This window comes from Peromyscus californicus, unplaced genomic scaffold, assembly GCF_007827085.1.
Source record: "Peromyscus californicus insignis strain IS unplaced genomic scaffold, ASM782708v3 Scaffold_17__1_contigs__length_78620276, whole genome shotgun sequence".
NCBI lineage: Eukaryota > Metazoa > Chordata > Mammalia > Rodentia > Cricetidae > Peromyscus > Peromyscus californicus.
Window position 1 is genome coordinate 44998133 of NW_026294469.1, and position 15091 is coordinate 45013223.

Below are 15091 nucleotides of genomic sequence, written 5' to 3' on the forward strand. Positions count from 1 at the left end.
GAGATAAGGTAATGAGCCCTGGACCTGCAACATTCCAACCTCTCCACATCACTGTGGTTCTAATCAGTCAGCCTCTGAAGACACAGCTTGCTTCCAGGAATTCTCACTGACAAAAACCATATTCATACCCCAGGAAAATAGTCAACACTTCAAAAAGTTCCAGCCACTCAAACATAAGGACCTGAGTTTGATTCCTAGCACTCAAATAGTAGTAGTAGTTATAATAATAATAATAATTAATAGCAGCCGCAGCATGAGCTGTAGTCTTCCAATGTGGGAAGACAGAGGCAGAAGGACCCATAGAGTTAATGAGCAATCCAGCTTCTCTAAATTGGTTAGCTTCAGGTCCCAGTGAGAGACCCTGTCTCAAAAACCAAGGAGGACATCTCCCAAGGAATGACATTGGAGATTGCCCCTCTGGCCCCGACATGTACAGACACAAAATGTGCACACATGAATACATGCACATACCCACAACTCACACACGCTTGCACACACACACTACAAAAGTATGGTTTCTGTTGAACACACTTCTCTTTAACACCATCACAGAAAATGGAAGAAACACAAAGCTGACGCATGGCATGTTGGGGACTCATAAAAGACAGTGGCATATGTTCTGAGTGCTTCTGGGAAGTGGTGAACTAGGAAGTGTAATGGGTAATGTTTTTAAACAGTCACAGAAAGCTCCCTGGCATCTTTTGGGGAGCGTTGGTGTGAGGAGCACTGCTTGGTGTACAACTGACTTTCCAACTTATGAACTATCCATTTGTGTGTGTGTCTCATTTTCTTCAACAGTGAAGTGGGGATGAGAATCAAGATTGCAGAGAATTCATTTTTTGGTTTTGTTGTTGCTGTCGTGGTTTTTGTCATTGTTATTTTGAGACAGGGTCACACTATGTAGCTCTGGATAGAACTCACAGTGCAGACCAAGCTGTCCTTGAATTCCCTCTGTCTCATGAGAGCTAGGATTAAAGGCACGGGCCACTCCACTTGTCCTTTGTCTGCAGAGAGTCCCGGGAGGGGGAGGGGGAATTCAGAAATATGTACAATAGTAAATTGTACTATTTACTATTGTGTGTGTGTGTGTGTGTGTGAGAGTGTGTGTGTGCTTGTGTATTTGTATATATAACAAGTATGTGACACTCACAAACATTCTAAAGTTGGCTGTTGTGATTTTAAGGTAGTGAAGGATTGGGAATTCACACAGAAACAAAGGAATATTTTCCCCCTAGAGTTCCTGGGGGAGAGGGTTAAGAACACACCCTTTCCTCTCTAGCATACACCTGCTCATAAAAGAAAGTCTGTTGGAAGCAGCCATTCCTTGAGTTAACTAGATGGCTAAAGACCCAGGTCCTACTTGCAGGACTTCCAGTCTCTGTGACCAACACAGACACCAACCAGAAGTCATGTGTCCACTTTGAAAATCACACTATTAGCCTAAATCTCCAAATTCAGCCACAGCGTATCTTCTGTTCCTCCCAAGTCTCCTGGATTTGAGGGTTGAAAGTTAAGATAAGAAAAACCAAAACCAAAAACTTTTGGCTTCACTTAGTAAGTATCTCACAGCAGAGGCTAATTCCGAGGGTCATTATGATTTCTTCCCAAAAGATGTTTAAGTATCTTCATCACTGAGAAATATAAGTTCACTATATTTATCATCTTTAATTGATAGCTCTTCAGCACCTAGAAATATAATTGCATGTTAATTATCAATTAAGAGCTTTACTGTTTTGTCTTTAGGGTTGCAAGCCTAGACTCTACCGGTTGAACTGTCTGTCCAGCCCAAGAGTTACGCTTTTTAATGAGTGATCTTATCCAAAAGGCCTAGAAGTGATAGGGTTTGTTTTTTCTCTTTTCTTTTTTTCTTTTGTGGGGAAAGGGGCATGCACTGTGTGTGGCATGCATCTGGAGGTCAGAGGACAACTTGTAGGGATTTGTTCTCTCCTTCTACCATTTGGGTCCTGGAGATGGTCATCAGACTTTTTATGAAGTAAAATTTAATACTGAGTTGTTTAAATAAAAATTTCATAAAATTACATTGTATAATTTATATAGCTATAGATATAGATCTATACTGTTAAGTGCATCTCTACTGAATGGTACCTCCTCATTTACTAGAGCACTTGCCTACAGGAGTGGGCAGAACTAAGACCATTTGACTTTGAACTTTCACCATATCTGGTTTATAATAATAAAACAGAGCTAGAGTGATAATAAATAATATATAATAATAAAGCAGCAGCTAAGAGCACCAGCTAATCTTCCAGAGGTCCCAGATTCAATTCACAAAACCCACTTGGTGGCTCATAATCATCTATAAGTCCAGACCCAGGAGACCCAACGTCCTCTTCTGGCCTCTGTGGGTATTGCATGGACATGGTGCACAGACATACATGCAAGCAAAATACCATGCACATAAAATAAGATAATAATAAAAAAAATTAAGTATAATAATAACAACAACAATAAGAGATTGGCCCTCACATGCTTCTTTACCCAAATGGAAGTTCTGAGATAATGCTGCAAAGCATGGTAAATAGTTAACTGCATATCAAGTGACCTTTCTTTTCTTTTTATTTCTTTTTTTTAAGTCTCCTTTCTTATAGTCCATATCTAACTGATAAAGAGGGAGTTTTATCTCTTCTTTTTCCATGTAACTATATAAATAGCCACTAATTAATGAGAGCAAGAACATGCTGATAAAATGTTCATTTATGCCACAAATGACAGATTCTTTTTAATCTATGATTCCTTGGACCCCAAAGAGTTGTTTATCATTGAGATCGAAGGAAATAAAATCATAATTGTTATGTGCCTATCAAGTTGGCTGGTAGACAACCATGGACTTTTATTTGAGCAGCCAATCAAAACACACTGAGAAACAGAGTGGCGACTTAGCTGTTAGATGATTCTCATTAGACCCAGTTCCACCGTCTCTTAATAAAAACGACAGCAACGTAACACTTCTGAGCAGTCTCCGGTGGCCAATGTCTTCCTCCCCCGAGAGCTAATCCAAACATGACTTTATAAAATGGAGACTGCTGTCGCTCCATCTTCCAGATTAGAAGCTGGGGATTGGGCATGGCAAGGCTAAGAGAGGAGCTGGACTCCAGATGAAGTCTCTAAACCCCGTACTCTCTCAGCTCCCCTGTGACCCTGCTCCTCCCATCTGTAACTCCCTCTTTCCTGAAGTAGCAGAACTGGGCTAAAATACACAGCCCTCCTACAGGAAGGAGGTAATTAAAATCTAGTATATGAAACCAAAAGTATTAGTGCAGCAATAATAAATCAAATGCAATAGACCAACATAAAAATGAGAGAAAACACATAGAGCGGAAGAAAATATTTACGAAGCAGGTATCTGATAATGGTCTCGTATTAAGAATTCTTACTACTCAACAGTGAAAAGGTAGCAGCACACTTAAAAATGAGCAGAGTGAATTGGGCGGTGGTGGTGCACACCTTTGATCCCAGCACTTGCGAGGCAGAGGCAGGTAGACCTCTGAGTTCAAGGCCAGCCTGGTCTACAGAGCAAGTTCCAGGACAGCCAGGGCTACACAGAGGAACCCTGACTCAGGGCAAAAAAAAGGAACAAAGTGAAGAACCAGAGAGATGGCTCAACAGTTAAGAAAGGCATGCTGTTTTTCCAGACCTGGCTTCTATTCCCAGCACCCATGCCAGGTGACGGACAACTGCCTGTAACTCCAATACCTGGGGATTTGATGCCCTCTTCTGGCCTCCACAGGCACCCATACCCATGTGGCATGCATGTGCACACACGCACATACACACACAAATAAAGTAAAAATAAAAATAAATCAGTCTTTTTGAAAGTGAGCAAAAGATTTGAACAGATTTTTTTCACCAGACAAGACATACAGTACAGTAGAATGTTGCACTAAAAATCATTTGTCATTAAAAAAGGAAAACTTAAACCACAATGGTACAATTTCGTGCTTACTAACACAGCTACAAACGAAGACAGGCACTAACAAGTGTGAGTGTGTAGAGAAACTGAGTCTTCCATACTGTTGTTGAGAATGTAAAATCACACAACCTCTTTGAAAGGAACAGGTTGGCAAGTTCTTCAAAAAGTAGAACGTAGAATTATGATATGACTCAGCAAATTTACATGTGTCCATGGAAACACCTGCTTATGCCTATGGGTCATTTACACCTCCTCCGAAAAGCTGGGAGAAAACTTGTGCTAACAACAGAGCCCCCACTGGCACATAAATATTCACCACAATGTTGCTTATAGTGCATATATAATTGTATATAAATATATAATATCTATAATAAATAGCCACTATATAACAATGTACTAAAGAATGAATAAGTAAAATGTGGGAGATTAATGTTATTAGAATATTATTTGGTCATAACAAAGAATGAAATACTGTTGCACGCTGTGACATAGATGAAAAAGACTAGTTCCAAGAGGCTCCATGACTCCATTTAAATAACGTGATTAAAGTAGGCAAATCTTTAGACAGAATGCAGACGATAGTCCCAGAGGATGGAGGAAGGGACAATGGGGCTGATGACCAATAGATACAGAGTTTGGATTTCTAGAGTGCTGAGGGTTTGCTTTTTTGGTTTTGTCTGTTTACAGAGAGGGGATGATGAACATGCTCCAGGGTTGGGTAGTGATGATACTTGCACAATTCTGTTTAGTGATACAAAACCATAGAGATATACGCTTTACTTTTGGGGTGTTTGTTTTTGTTTGTTTGTTTGTTTTTGAGACAGGATCTGTCTACATCGCCCTACCTATCCTGGAACTCACTATCAGGCTGGCCTTGAACTCACAGAGCCTGCCTCTGCCTCCCTAATGCTAGGATTAAAGGCCTGCACCACCACACATAAGACTTTACTTTTTACTATTTATTTTAATTTTTACTCATGTGTACATCTCTGTGTGTACATGTGAGTGTCTGGTGGAAGTGTGCAGGCACCATTGGGGGCTCAGAAGAGGGTGTTGGGCTCCCTGGAGCTAGAGTTCAAGTCAGTGATTAGTCACTAGGCATGGGTGCTAGGAAATAAACTTGGGTCTTCTAAAAGAAAGGCAACTGTTCTTAACCCACTGAGCCATTTCCCCACCCACGAAGTGCACACTTAAAACAGTGAACTTTGTGGCCTATGAACTACATACCCATGAAGCCAAGGGAGCCTGAAAGTCATTTCCTATTTTTGAATGTGCATTTGCCACTAATACAAAATAAAAAAAAATAATTTTTCCATGACTAATAAACTGACTCCCATTGTCAAAACGATGGACACTTTTTCCCTTAAACTAGATTTTCTAATTAAAAAAAAAAATTGGCCGGGCGGTGGTGGCGCACGCCTTTAATCCCAGCACTTGGGAGGCAGAGCCAGGCAGATCTCTGTGAGTTCAAGGCCAGCCTGGGCTACCAAGTGAGCTCCAGGAAAGGCGCAAAGCTACTCAAAGAAACCCTGTCTCGAAAAACCAAAAAAAAAAAAAAAAAAAAAAATTGACACAACATTTCAAAAACATTCCCCATCCCAACAAGGCAGAGACAAGTAGCCCATCCCTGGCACCACAACAAGTCTTTGTTTCTTACTGTCACAGTGCGAGGTCCCTCACAGGGACACCTGACATGTTAGAAGCACCCAGTTCAATTCACCCCCACTGCCTTATTTCCTTTTTCTTTAATTTGGTAAAAATCTCGGTCCCCAAACTACCTACACCTAGTCAATCCGATCAGGGCTGGCTGCGCATCATTAACAGGCCTCCTGTGGGCAGAAACAAAGTAAAACAAAGAATCTCTGATGTTAGTAAGTTCTTCACTAAAACCAAAGGTTCTAATCTGTATAGAGCATGTTGTGTGTTAATACCCTACTTACTCTCCTTGAGCCCTTTGAATCCACCCCTCAACTAACCTTTGAAAGACCTGCACAACCAATTAGAGTCAAGAAGTAAAGACCCACACTGTTGATAAACCGGGACTTATGAGGCCTGGGACATTGTCAGCAAATATTCCCTAGGTTTCCGTGGTGAAGAGTCATACACTTTACCGTGTGTGAACTAAAAGAAGGATGAGAGAAAGGACAGGGAGAAAGTCCCAATCAAGAACTCCTTTGTCTAGACATTGTTTAGACATTTATTACTTGTATATATTGTATATAGTCATTGTACTTTTGTATATAGTTTTTCTTTTGTTAGTTATAACCTTTTTCTTTTTTTTCCTTTTTATTAAAATAGAAAAGGGGAAAAAAAAAAAAAAAAAAAAAAAGAAACAACACAAATGGGGGGGGGCGTTGGGGGGAAGGTGAGGGGGACGGGAGGGGGGAGAACAAGGGAATCCGTGACCAATATGTAGAACTGAATTGTATTGCAAAATAAATTAAAATAAATTAAAAAAAAAAAAAAAAAAAAAAAAAAAAAAAAAAAGAACTCCTTTGTCATCACTGAAGTTTTATCATCAAATATTTAAAGCAGAGATAATGAGCTATTTATCCGCAGAACAGAGACAAAATGAGATTAAAAATTCGGTGCGTGTTGTGTTTTAGTTCATCGGTTACTTTACTAACTGTACACACATTTTTTTAAACCAGTTTTGACAGAAGACAGTAGGAGCTTTTTTTAAAAAATTGTTAAAATTGAAACTTAACTTATGTGTGTTGAGATGTTCAACGAATTTGTTCAATCTATACAAACAGGTACCTGACTGCTAAGGTCAATGTAGAGAAAGAACATTTTCAGAGCTCCTGTCGATAAAGTGACATAAATGGGAGGTAATATGGGCAAAGGGAAGGGTCCTGAGCTGATCTCACTGTGTTCTCGGGCATATGCTATGGTTTTCCCACGGCAGAGCTTACCCCTCGGACATTTAGCAGTCATTAGGTACCCGAGCCTCTAAGAAATAAGAACCCCAAGTGATTAAACTGAAAGCCAGAGCCTGGGAATTAGGAGAAGCAGCCTTACATTCTTCCTCCCTAAAGCAAAACGGTCCAGGAAAGCATCACTTGAAGGAAGCCAGATTGTTTACATATACATATACACATAGTGTGCCTCAGTGAGTAACAAAACTTACTCGCTCTGTGTTTAATAAAGTCAAGATAAATAATAAGATTGATCCGAACTTCTGATTGGATTGTCAGCCACCAGCTCTGTGCTTAAGGACATGCTCTGGTTATCTCTCAGTGGAGGGTGAGCTTGGGCTGTTGCCCAGCAACTGTGATAACTGAATACATTTGTTTTCACCTCGACATGCTGGCAACTTTCAAGTCATTTAATAAAAATGTTGGAAACACAGTGACTGACAGAGAGCAGCCGCTGGTCATTTGAAATATTTGGCGTGGTCGACCCTGTAGGTTAAAGATGAGTGTGGTAACACACATCTAATCTGGGTATTCGGAAGACTGAAGCAAGAAGTTTGTAGGTTTGAGGCCAGCCTGGACTATGTAATAAGACACTGTCTCATCTCCCACTACATTTTACAGAGTCGTGTTTAGGGAATGAAATGGAACTTATAAGTATCCCAGAGAGACAGGACTAAATCAGGATAGTCCCAAGCAGAGCAAAGCCACCACAAATCTCCATAAGAGTTAAAACTGATTAACTCCTAATTCAAATAACTCTTTTACTAATTAAGCTAAAGCTTTTCTGTTAAGAAAGACATTCTGTCCAGGGTGGCAGCAGCGGCGGGGGTGGGGGTGGGGTGGGGGAGGATGGAGGGAGGGGTGGGCAGGAAGATGAGAGATTAGGGCTGAGATTTAACGAGTTAAATATATCCCTGCCTCTAACCTAAAGGCATCACCTTAACTTCTGACATGAATAAATTAGCCTGAATAAGATTGACTACTAAGAGGATGGCATAGGTCACATCTCATGTAGCATTAGTAACTTCCTCCAGCATGTGACATTAATATTCTATATACTATGAGTAGACTTTAAATGCTGAGGACTGATGAAGCAAGGGACGGCCATATTCCCAATTTGTTAAAAGCAATTCTTTGGTCAATAATATAATGATGATAGTTAATAGTTCAGAGCAATCAAACCTTACCATGTGTCTGGCATACTAGTCCCAATACAATAATCTTTTAAAATTCCTCAGTGGTTCTAGAAAGTAAATGCTTCTTATGTCCCCACCTCCCACCCCCAAAATGAGGAAAGTGAGATTTAGAGAAAGTAAGTCATCCATCCAAGGCAACAGAATTCGCATGAAGAGTCTCGGGTCAGCCTGACTGTTCTCAGCCTTCCATGCCCTTATTCCACCCCCAGTCAGGGTTCTGACAGCCAAGACAAGCCCTACATGCTCCTCCCAATGGAGTTCACGCAAGGGAAACTTCTAGCTCCGACAGGAAGACCTGGTAACTGAAAGGACACCACAAACAATCCCTTGAACATCCAAAGACAAAAAAAAATAAATAAACACTGGGCAACATCTGGAGGTGCAGCAGAGAAGCCAAGACAATCGAGAAGCCAGGATGATATCCAGCAGCTCTCAGTGGGAGCTGCTTTGTACTATCTACTACAGATCTGCTTTTATAATTTTAAATTTTATAACACCAAGCATTCCAGCAACTCTCCTTGTGATACACATCTTGGTAGACAGACTATTACCTACCAGCTGATATGGAGTAAGACTAATTTTTAGCTCATTTATTTGGTTACAATAAAAATTAAATTTGAATTCTGATTTTAATTAATCTATGACCTTAACACACAGAGAAATGTGCTGACTCCATCTGGAATTTTTTTTTTTAAGTAAAAACTAATGCAAAGCATACAGCCCTATGGGAAGAAGGCAAAGGCCCTGTCTTCTCAGACGAATAGATTGTAATAATTACTCTGTCCTCGGGAAAGTTTTCAGTTGTTTTGCGATTGGTTCACATAAAACTCACATGTCATCTCCCCCTTCCCACTGCTTAGATTGTGTCCAAGGAAAAAGAAATGCCATTGCTCTAGCTGGCCCTGTCCTTCCTGCAGCTTGGGTACTTTCATTCTGTGCTCCATTAATAGCGTCACATTCCAAAGCTAAGAGCTTGGACTGGAGCCCAGTTCTCCTACTCCAGGCTAGGGCCAGTTCTAAAAAGTTGTGCAGATGTGGGGGAGGGGAGGTGGCTTCTGTATGACCTAAGACAGGAGAACAGGAACAAATGGCCAGTCCTTTCTCTCTCCCACTCATTGACATCATGACAGTACTTAGTACCAAGTACCTAGTTGTGAAATAAAACAGTCTACGGATATATGCTTGGGAAATATATGTGCAGCTGCTCTCCAACACGATTGCAAGTTCACTTACAGCAAGCATGCTGCTTGTTTGTTTCTATAGCTCCATCACCCAGAATATGACCTGGTCCATAAAATAAACCCCCCCCAAAAAAAAAAACTGTTGAAAGGAGGGGAAAAGAAAGGGAACGAACAGAGAGGGGAAGAAAGAGGAGGTTGGGCACAATTTGCCTCACATGAAGATTCTCTTTTTAAAACGGAGCAAAAATGCAAAGCAAACCTGTAGCTAGCTGATAATCCACAACCCTTCAGCCACCCTTCCTGCGTATTTCTTCTGGGCTGACTTAATTCTTGTGAATCAGTGTTTCAAGATAAATAGTGGTGCATAGGCAAAAGAATTGCCAGATGAGAAAACACTAACAGAGTTTGTCCAAAAGGAGGATGATGGTGTGAAAAGGAAATTAAGTAAAAACAAGCAGTTAAAAGTGAGCAACTGGCCGGGCGGTGGTGGCTCACGCCTTTAATCCCAGCACTCGGGAGGCAGAGCCAGGCGGATCTCTGTGAGTTCAAGGCCAGCCTGGGCTACCAAGTGAGTCCCAGGAGAGGCGCAAAGCTACACAGAGAAACCCTGTCTCGAAAAACCAAAAACAAAAAAGTGTGCAACTGAAGTAACACAGAATGTGATAGGCAGAAACGACTCTAAGGCTAAGTAACCATTAGCTGCGTCAGGACAGTGTGATAAGGGCAATGGTGGACCACCCTGTCAAGTACTCACAGGAGAGAAACAGGACCTGTCAAAAGATGGTGGGGGTGGGGTGGGGCCGGGGGGGGGGGGGGGGGGGGGGTGGGGAGAAAGGCCAGTCCCATGAATGATGGCACCATCCCAAAACAAGGAAGGAAGAGATTGTTTGGATGTTTCTAGACATCTGCAACTCTGCCTTGTATCTGTATGTCATAAATAGTGGCTCATGGGCTAGACCATCTGGGAGTCTTGGACACCTCCGTTCTGTTTAGGGACACTTGCACTCAACTAGAAAAGTGAGATGTGGCATGAGCCAGTGGCTTTCTTTTTCAGTTGTGAGGAGAAATTTTCTATTACGTATTTCTTTTTCATTCCCTCCTTTCCCGCTTTGTGGAGTGGGAAAATACCAGTGTTCTAATGCCTTAGGTCAGTGAGAATTCTACAGGAGTGTGGTTGGGCACCAGTCTTAATAAACAGTGACCCAATGATTGATTCACTTGGCAAATATTTATTGAGCGTCTGTCTTAGGGTTTCTATTGCTGTGAAGAGACACCATGACTGTGGGAGACCCACCCTCACTTTTTCCCCAGGGTACTCTTGAGGAGAGAGGGATAAAAGTATTAGGTAGAAAGATAGAGGGGAGAGAAACAGAATCACAAGATAGCCTTGGGAGGGTCTGGATCAATATCCACCAGCCCCTCTTGTATCTTCTAAAGGGTCTTTTATAGAAATGCTAAGGGGTGGAGCAAAAGATCTCCCCCCCCCCAGCACAACCAAGTGCAGACCCTTCCAATCACCTGGTAACCGCACACATGGTCAAGTAATCCTCTAACGCAGCCCTGCTGGGTAAAGCAAGCTCAGATCTCACTAGGAAACCTCTGTGGGCCTCTGCACATGACCATGGCAGCTCTTATAAAGGAAAACATTTAATTGAGGGGCAGCTTAGAGTTCAGTCCATTATCATCGTGGTGGGACCTGGTGGTGAGCAGGCAGACATGGTGCTGGAGAAAGAGCTGAGAGTTCTACATCTTGATATGCAGGCAACAAGAAGTGAATTGAGACACTGAGTCTGGCTTGAGCATATATGAGAGCTCAAAGCCCGCCTCCAGGGTGACACACTTCCTCCCACAAGACCAAACCCATTCCAGCAAAGCCATACCTCCTAATAGTGCCACTCCCTTTGGGGGGTATTTTCTTTCAAACCCCCACAGCATTTAACATGAAGCAGACACTTTCGGGTAGAGTAGTGAATACAACAGACAGGGTCCTTGTTTTGAGGGCCATTCCATTCTTGAGGATGAGAACTGATTAAAAAAAAAAAATAGACAGAAAACTCATTACCTGTGTGAGACAATCATTTACCTCCTCCTACAGCAGACAGACTACAGAGCAGCAGCCTTGTTGTTGTTTCTAGAATATGCCAAGCTCAGCAACCAGTCTCAGGGGCTCTGCCTGACTCTTCCCTCCGGCAGGCTAGCTTTGCATCCAGATCTTCATGGGCTTCCTCCTTCTTGTCCTTCAAAGCTCAGCTGAGCAGTCACCTCTGATGGGGCATCCCCGATCATCCTATGGAAAACAAGTCTCCCTCTCCATCTACTCTCTTCTGTTTCATTGTCTTTGTATCTCTTAGGCATTGAGAAACGATGCCACTCAGATACAGTGGTCCCTCAGCATCCTCTGTGGATCATTTCTAAGATCAAAAGCCAGTGAGGCTAAAGTCCCCTATAAAATCTGTTGTAAAAGATGCATTTAAATCTCTAGTCATTAAAAAAAAAAAAAAAAAAAAGTTGGGCGGTGGTGGCCTTTAATCCCATTACTCGGGAGGCAGAGGCAGGTGGCTCTCTGTGAGTTCAAGGCCAGCCTGGTCTACAGAGTGAGTTCCAGCAAAGGCTCCAAAGCTACACAGAGAAACCCTGTGTCAAAAACAACAACAACAACAAAAACACCTAAATCTCTAGTCATTTACAATCCCTAATATCGGGGAAATGCTGTGTAGGTAGTTGTCATACAAATACGGAAATGCGTGTTTAGTGTAGACACATCCACTGTAGGCCCATCTTCATTTCGACCTGCAATTAGTCACGTCTGAGGAGACAGAAGATGTGACTACAGAGGGCTGGTTGTACTTTTCCCATTTTGGTTTCTACAGCTAGAATGTAGGACTCATAACGAGGTGGGTGTTTACCCTTCTGTTCCCTGTTGTGTCTCATATATCTACAACATTGCCCTAGCAACCTGGTTCCTGGTATTCACATCTGGAATCTAGGCTGGTCTGCGGCTCACGTTTGATGAATAGAACCCAACACAGGTGAAGTGGCATGGCTGCTTCCAGGGCTGTCTCATAAAGAACCCGAAGATTCAACCTTGGTTTGCAAGACGTAAGGCTCCAATCGGCTCCTTCTCTAGCGCCATGTCTGCCTGCATGCCGCCATGCTTCCCACCATGACGATAATGGACCAAGTTAAAACACACACACACACACACACACACACAGAGACAAGCATATCCAGATCTCAATGTTCTAGATAAGGATTCCACAGCTAGTCTACTCAGTAAATATCATACAGGGAGACTGGGATATCCCTCTGGCTTTCAGCCTACTAACTAGTCCACCAGAAGAGCCAGATCTTCCAATGCAAATGCACTTTGCATATTCAGTTCAGTTGAGTTTTTGAATGATTCCATCCCTGGGCTCCATGTTACTGTTTTCCCAATGAGGGACAAGCATCCAGCTCACAGAACTATGAGAGATAATAATAATAATAAATTATTGCTGAAACCCCTACAGTTTCAGATAGACAGTTATCAAACAACTGGAAACTTCAAAATACAGCCGCCAAAAATAGCTCTAAATTCAAACATTTCTTTGAATACGAGCTATTTTTAGATTTAAATTTTTATCTTTTGAGAATTTCATACATGAATATTATACTTGACTCATTTCCCCTCTTCTTTCTGCCCCTCCAGTTCCTCCTGTGTCTACCCACTCCCTTTCAAATTCATAACCTCTTTTTTTTTTTTTTTGGTTTTTTGAGACAGGGTTTCTCTATGTAGCTTTGCGCCTTTTCCTGGATCTCGCTCTGTAGACCAGGCTGGCCTCGAACTCACAAAGATCCACCTGCCTCTGCCTCCGAAGTGCTGGGATTAAAGGCGTGCGCCACCACCGCCCGGCCATAACCTCTTTTTTAATGTTTATTGTTACACATGCATATGCATATAGGTAATATATACATACATATGTACACAATCACATATGCACACACGCACGCACGTACACACAACTTACTGAGGTCATTTCATGGTGCTCATCTAGACATGTGTTTAGGGCTGGTCACTTGGGATTGGACAACCTATAAAGGGGATTGTCCCTGGAGAAAACTGATTCTCCCTCTGTCAGCAGCCACGGAGTGTCAGCAACTCTTCATTAATGGATGGGAAATTCTTTCTGTCCACATTGACATGTTGCGGTGGTTTGAATAAGAAGAGCTTCCAAAGGTTCATAAATTTGAATGTTTGGTCACCAGGGAGTGGCACTATTAGGAAGTGTGGCCTTGTTGGAGGAAGTGTGTCACTGGGGGTGGGCTTTCAGGTTTCAGATGCTCAGGTCAGGCCTAGTGAATCTCTCTCTGCCTCCTCCTGCTGCCTGTCAATCCAGATGTAGACCTATCTGCTCCTTCTCCAGCACCATGTCTGCCTGCATGCCGCCATGCTTCCCACCATGCTGATAATGGACCAAACTTCTGAACCTATAAGCCACCCCATTTAAATGTTTTCCTTTATAAGAGTTGTTGTGGTAAGCTGGACATGGTGGCCCATGCCTTTAATCCCTGTCTTCGGGAGGCAGAGGCAGACAAATCTCTGTGAGTTTGAGGCCAGCCTGATCTACAAACTGAGTTCTAGGATAAGTCAGGGTCACACCAAGAAACCCTGTCTCAAAAAAAACAAAAACAAAACAAAGAATTGCTGTGGTCATGGTGTCTCTTCACAGCAATAGAAACACTGACTAAGACACACGTCATCTGGGGTTGTCATTACCCAAGCCTTGTTTAGGCAATTATATTGTTGAGATTTCATGAGGCAGCTTTCCTATCTATCATGCATAGAAGTCACTGTCCCACGGGAGATATCCTGGTCCTCTGGTACCTACAACCTTTCTGCTTCTTCTTCCACACATTACCTGAGCCATCATAGATGTAGGGGGTGCACTGTAGGTATACCAGTTTGGGTTGGGTCCTCATGGTCAGTTGTTTTCTGCATTTTGACAAGTTGTTTCTCCACAGATATTGTATTCACACCTGTGGCACCTAATGGGACTTTCCTTCAACACACTCTCCAACATAGCACATGTTTTTTGCCATCAACAAAATGTGTTTTGTATTATTCAGGCTTCTATAATCCTACAAGCACCCCCACTGGAGGGCAAGAAAACAGGGTGTTTATCTTCTAGGGAACACTGTGAGTTTTGTTGTTGCTGTTGTTGTTGAACTCCCTGAAGATCAGATTCATCTTTTAAAAGTGATAGAGGTTTGATTTTTAAATTTTGTTTAGTGTGTGGTAGGCAAGTTTCCCATTTCCCCCAGTAACATTAAGACAAAATACAAATATGTGAATCAGATTCAAGCACAAGAATTCCAACTGAAGCAGGAGTGACTATCTAAATAGTGTTAAGAAGTTGGCATTGAACAAGATGGAATGCGTGCCTGGTACCGTTAACTGAGCCAAAAACCTATGACTGTCTAGGTCATAGGCCCTTGGGGGGAAACATAACACTATTATTGTTCTAGATGGACATAATAATAAACTGCCCCCTAAGTTCTTATCTTTACAAGCATAGATAAGTACATCTCTCAGTGTTCGCCAGAGAAGCTTCTTTTTGCAGTAGATAGCAACTAATACAGAGGCTCATAGCTGGTCAACATACAGCGAATACAAGACTAAAAGTGCTCAGTTATGGCTGGGATGCCTATATTCCATCCCTTTTTCCCAGGACTCAGGTCAGGGATCATAGTGGAAGAGGTGAGAGAAAAATTGTCAGAAGTAGTCGACATCTACAGCAAAACAGTATTTGCTGGACACGACAGGGCATTTGAACACATGAATTCACAGCAGCTGTGACTGCTTGGAGAAGAGTTGTACAAGATCAA

At 42.2% G+C, this 15091-nt stretch overlaps 1 long non-coding RNA gene across 7 annotated transcripts in view; it reads right to left on the reverse strand.

Moving 5' to 3' along the window:
* LOC128112836 (uncharacterized) overlaps nucleotides 1–15091 on the reverse strand; it is a 37941-nt gene that overhangs the window by 18228 nt on the left and 4622 nt on the right. The window lies entirely within an intron of this gene.